Genomic DNA, 6,169 nt, shown 5'->3' with positions numbered 1-6,169 from the left:
GCTCTGCCCCAGGGCCCCAATCGGCTTTCAATTAGCAGGTGAGCTGCAGCCCTATTCCCAATCAATAGTCCAGCACAGGAAGGCTGGAGGCACCCTGGGGCCCCCAGCTTGCAGAGAAGAGAGGGAGGGTTGGAAGGGTGGGGAGCTGGCAAGAAAGACTTAGATGGAATCATGCCATGCTACTGGGCAGGAGGGCTTTTTGAGAGGTGCCTGTCACTTCCTGTCTTCCTCTCTCATACAAATACACATAGCCAGACATGCATCAAGACACAATTTCTCTGCAAATTCAGTGGTCAAATTGTACTTTTTTGCACATCGTTGGCAACTGTGAAAGAGGAAGCTTTGTATCAGTCCAAACTAGGAAATTAAAAGTGTGTTTAGATGTGTCTAAAGAAGGAAATCTGAATAAAAAAATACTCTGAATCTACACATATTTTCAGGTTAGATAGTTTAGATTAGTTACTTCAACACATTTCTTATTTGTGGCAGTAAAATGTTAAATTTAAGTTAGATTAATTCAAATATTATATTTTCAGCCACCTTGTGCTTTATTAATTAGTTTTACATAAATCTATTTTGTCAACAGGTTCCACACAAATGAATTAAGTACATCCAACTTATTTTTTAATATTTATTTTATTGCCAACACATTCAGTGAGCATTTGTGTAAACCCAGTCCAAAATAAAACACAACAGCTCATTAGGGTTAGTAATTAACAGTATGTAGACAGATGCAACATCAAGACTTTAAATTAAATGTCTGTATCTACCAGAAATAGAAGAGAAAAAAAACGCATTGAAGATCACATAACACATTGATAAGATGACACTTGAGTTATGCACATGTGATGCTAGTAAGGTCTGTGAGTGTTTTTTTCTTTTAGTGTCTAAAATGGATAGCAAAGTTGCTATTTGCAATGATTGCTTAGGGTCAGTCCAGTAACACAATGCCAATGAAGTGCTTTCCTTTAACAATGCAAAGTGAAGTGTCCACCTCAACAGCCACAATTTAAAAAAAAAAAAATATGTAACAACAACAACAACAACAACAACAACAACAACAACAACAATAATAATAATAAATAGTCCACTGATATTAGCAATCAAAGAAAATTACATCACCATCCCAAATAAAACTTTAACAAAACATGCCAACATTATGGTCTAACAATAAAACAGCTTGTCAGCGTTCAGTTTTTTTGCAACAGCACAGCAGTAACCATTTAACACTCGCCACTGTCAACATTTATTTTACTAGTGTTTGGGCAAAAAACTTCAGATGTAAACATTTTAACATGGAAACAATTGTTCGTCTTTAAAAGTCCACAAAATATACATTCATCCTGCATTCCCAACTTGGATGATCTGATATCCTCGTGTTGGTGTTGTTCCCAGACCATCATGAAAATGTTGTTCCAGGTTCAACATTGCAAGTGACCAATCACATTGTTGTGACGTTATTCTATTCCAAGCCATTCGTGCATTTATGAAATTCCAATGTTGCAAGGACAATATCAATTCTGCTTACTGTTTATTAAAGGGTTACGGTTAGGGTTAGGGTCAGTTGATCGGCGGACAGAGGCGGTTTCACGCAGCTTAAGTACAGTTTTTTGTTTTACGCCGGTTTTTCCCGAAGTCGCAAAAGTATGACGTCACAACATTCTGATTGGTCACTTGCAATGTTGATCCTGGAACAACATTTAGTATGATGATCTGGGAACAACACCAACACGAGGATATCAGATCAACCTCCTAACTTACCCTTAATTTTAGTATGTATTGCAATTACCTTTACAATGCACACAATGTAACACAAACTGAATATGAACATATTTCTACCTCATAACAATATGCCTTGAACGCTAATATACACACCACCCTTCAACATTTCTGGTGCAGTATCATCTCTCAATTAAATCCTTTAAATCTCAATACTTTTGATTGTCTCTTAGCTTTCAGTCTTGAGGTTAACTGAGATTCAGTGCATATATCCCACCCATTAAGAGTGCACATGCAGAGGCCAGGTCTTCCAGGTCATGCAGGACACACTAGATGGTTATACCCACATCGGCTGGAGGAGTGCTGGCATCAGCTCTTTCGATGGTAAAGATAGCAAGGGTAATTTGTTCCAGCTCCCTCTGAACAGCTGTAGCTTAGACACAAAAACATAGAAAAATGGCATCCAGTTTTAAAAAAAGAAAGAAAAAGGGCCAAAGCTACCCTTTAATGACGTAAACACAATATTAGGAACATGCACCCCAGTGTGCCACTATTTTAGACTACAGATTCAACGATAAATATAAATAGTTTGGGTATACAAGAAGATTTCCCAAAACATTTAAACAGGTTCCATGCAAATTACAACAACAACAACATTACAACATGCAACAACATTAGTTATTCAAAATTTGGTTTAATACAGATAAAAAACTAAACTAAAATTACCAACCAATTATTCTTTGAAGAGGATGCTTGGGTCTTCATTCAGGTAAAAAGGTAGTGCCCTGAGGACACACTCCCTCCCCTTTTCAATGGTTTCCTTCTGTAGAGAGTGGCAGAGATACAGGAAGAGAAAACAGATATACTTTAGGATGACAGAAACTCACATTATACGCAAAATGAATGACATATCCACTGCACAGATAGACATGTACACAAGACCAACTAATCATCACATGGACATGAATAGTTAACCTGTTGGGCAGGGTTTCCACCACATTATATATGTCCATAATGGAGGTAAAGACAAACTAATACATCATCTTTTTTGCATTCAAAACATAACATAAAAACATTCACTTCTGGTTTAACCTAAATCAAGGGATCAGATTTTACATATGTTTAGGTAATTTAAATTTTCCAACGTTTTGAGTACCAAACTTTGTCTTGCTTAATATAAATGTAAGTGCACTGTGCAGCTACCATACACTAGCTGTTTAAATTTGAAAATGATCTTATTAGCCATAATATTTTGCTACCAACAGAATAACGCACCTGTGTGGCTGGGGCCAAAGTTTGTCTAATTTTCTTCCCTGCAACGCCTCCTTTTTTCTTGAAGACTTTTATGAGCTGGTCAGTGTATTGGTCAAGTTGTGTAAAAAGCCTTGGAACATGTGCAGCAGTAGTAATCCTCACATATTCTGCTTCCACCTGAAAATATGTCAACAAACACAACATACTGTACTGTAAATATACATACTATATGTACACATATACAAACTAAAACTAATGTAGTAAGACCTCATTAAAGCTATAATTTTAACACAAACATTTACACAAAATGCTAATGGAGCCATTACAGCTTTTACTGTTATTTATCAAGTTCCAAAAAATATTGATCACAGCTGATCTGAAAAGAATTTCATGCCTCAGGCCCTTGAACTGCAACCATGGTTCAGATGTGGAGAAGAAATAACAGGGGCATGGGATGGGTCACAAAAGAAAAGTTAACTTATAAAACAGTTTTGTTTTTAAAAGTATAACAGTTCACATACCACATACAAGCTCAGCAATACCACATACACCACATCAGTATAGGAGGGAGCAGGTAAAGGCAAGATCTGAGATTTATAAAGAAAAAAAAATTAATTCCTTAATTTCAAGAAGCAAATTATTGTTTGAATTACAACTAAATAAAATACTACTCAGAAGAAAAGCAAGAGATTGACACTGCCATGTGCTAACTTTCTATAGAAGCAATTATCACCAGGTCTGTCGACCTCCATTGTCTGTCCACTCATATGTCTTGAATAATTTTATTTAAAAAAAGTAAGTGTGTACTTTCACAAACTGTAATTTATAACTACATTGATATGTATAACTCCGCTAGGAAACATGCTGTATTTACAGACCATTTTTACATAATACAGATTACTGATAGAGCAGAACAATGGTGTCACAGTGGCTTTCGCCCTTGACTTTTTGGATTTTAAATGTCACTTTATGCTATCCTTGCTATCCTATTCGATATTTCCGACTCTCGGATTACAGAAAAGGAATCCCAAGAAAGCAAATGGAAAAATAACCCCTTGAAAGAATAACCCCATGAACCCCTGTAGCTAATCCCTTAATAAAACAAAAAACAATAAAAATGTTTCTTACACAGTCCACAAAATAAGCATGTCCAGGACCCAGTAAAACTAATGTAAAACAAGCGCACGCAAACGATATAACATGTCTTGTAAGACAAACGCAAAATATAACCATGCTGGACATATAGATACTACACAACATAGTCAAAGAAAAAAGTGGTCTTACCTCTCAAAGAAACAGCAGCTTGGCGCCAAAACAGCCTTTTTCAGTTAAATTTGAAGTCTTGCGCATGAGCAGGCACAAGCCGTGAAACCTTCTTGTTCTGCGCGGTTTCATTACAACTGTTTTTGCATTACTGCCACCTTGTGGATATACAAGGTATATCGATCCTAATTGACTTAACTTAAATGTTATGCGATCAAGTAACACATTAGTATTATGTACGTTGAATAATAGACACAATTACGTAGACTTGATTAGAAAAACATATGTTAACTTAACAAAAACATATATTTTAAGTAAAATGAAAATAAATAATTAATATACACTGAACAATCCACCTCATTCATTTTTTTGAGTGCAGTTAAATTCTAAATTGGATTTAAATGGATTCATTTGTATAACAATTGCACTTCTACCCGACACATACATGCAATTTATTGAAAATTATTTGCAATGAATCACAACAGGGAACAGAGGGACAGACCACAGGAAAGTGACAGGTCTATAAGGGCTGGCAAACTTTAAACTACAGCAGTGGCAATGTGCAAAGTTTGCAGAAGGAGAGACCCGACCTTACTAAGAGGGCCTGACGTGACTTCACTCACTCCTCTGGAAAGTGGGATGCATGATTTCATTTCAATAAACCAACAGACAACAACAGAGCCAGTCAACAAAAATAAAGAGGAATTGGGGAAGAGGGGAAAAAATTAGATGATGGTGAGTAACTAGTATAACCCCAATTCCCCAAAAAGTTGGTACATTCTGTAAAATGCAAATGGAAACAGAATGCAGTGATTTGCAAATCTCATAAACAGATGTTATTCACAATAGGAAAAAAAACATAGAAAAGAAAACGTATCAAATATTTAGACTGAGATATTTCACTGTTTCACAACAAATATTAGCTCATTTTGAATTTGATGGCAGCAACGGGTCTCAAAAAAGTTAGGACAGGGGCAACAGAAGGCCGGAAAAGTAAGTGGTACTAAAAAGAAACCGTTTCGTAACTAATTAGGTTAATCTGCAACTGGTCAGTAATATGACTGGGTATAAAAAAAGAGCATCTAAGAGAGGCAGAGTTTCTCAAAAATAAAGATGCATAGAGGGCAGAGGGCATGCTGGGAAAAATATTACTTGTACTTCCTGACCTTGTTCTCTGTCATTTGTGGGAAATGCACATGAACCTGTTAGCATCAGAGATGTAACAATTTATTTTTCGGCAAGTGTTTGCAGATTAGTCATCAGCGTTGTAAATTACATTTAGTGAGCCAAAGCAAAAAAGTGGTCCTCAAAAGACAAAGGGCATGACTTTCTACTTGAACAGTGTTTTCAGTAACATTGCTGAGCTCAAGTCCTCGAAGATTAAGTTCTGATGAGTGAGTAGTTTGTGTTTTTGTGAAGTATTTATTGTGTTTAACCCTGGATGTCAAAGGATTGGAGACTGCAGACAACTAAATTGTTTCTTTATCCTTCCTGCAAGCTTGTGTAAAGAAACATTTTTATATACAATATATTTTAACATATTAGAATAATATCAACACTTAGCAATAAATTCTGGGATAAAAACAGATATGTGTATGTAAATATTTTGGAGTATTCTACCCCAGAGTTTCCTCAAAAACTCTGGCCACCATTCATCTGTAGTGAGAGTACCCAGAGAGCAAAGTCACTCTGGACCAGAGTCTGGGTAGGCTGTCAGTTCACTTTTACTTCACATTCCAATGTTGTGTGAGAAGCGTCCACCACTATTTAGTCTGGAGGAAGTTGTAAGACTGTGTGAAAGCAGTCTGATACAAGTCGATGAGTCAGTGACCTCAGTATTGTCATCAAATAGGAGTTAGTTCTGTTAGCTGCTGTTAGCTAGTGTTAGTGAAAGTTTTTTTGAAGTGGACACTTAGCAAATAAACTGTCAAAC

General features: G+C 36.3%; 1 long non-coding RNA gene across 2 annotated transcripts; it reads right to left on the bottom strand.

Moving 5' to 3' along the window:
• Positions 1–1,714: 1,714 nt before the first annotated feature.
• Positions 1,715–3,750, bottom strand: LOC113025504 (uncharacterized). Of its 2 annotated transcripts, XR_003272804.1 has the most exons (4): positions 3,495–3,750; positions 2,995–3,150; positions 2,450–2,542; positions 1,715–2,152 (listed from the first exon to the last, which is right to left on the bottom strand). It is a non-coding gene; the product is annotated as an uncharacterized LOC113025504 (long non-coding RNA). The 2 variants fall into 2 exon arrangements; XR_003272802.1 differs by having other exon boundaries at positions 2,450–3,150.
• Positions 3,751–6,169: the final 2,419 nt, after the last annotated feature.

This window comes from Astatotilapia calliptera, chromosome 1 (genome assembly GCF_900246225.1).
Source record: "Astatotilapia calliptera chromosome 1, fAstCal1.2, whole genome shotgun sequence".
Taxonomy (NCBI): Eukaryota; Metazoa; Chordata; class Actinopteri; order Cichliformes; family Cichlidae; genus Astatotilapia; species Astatotilapia calliptera.
This window is presented reverse-complemented; position numbering and strand designations above follow the sequence as displayed.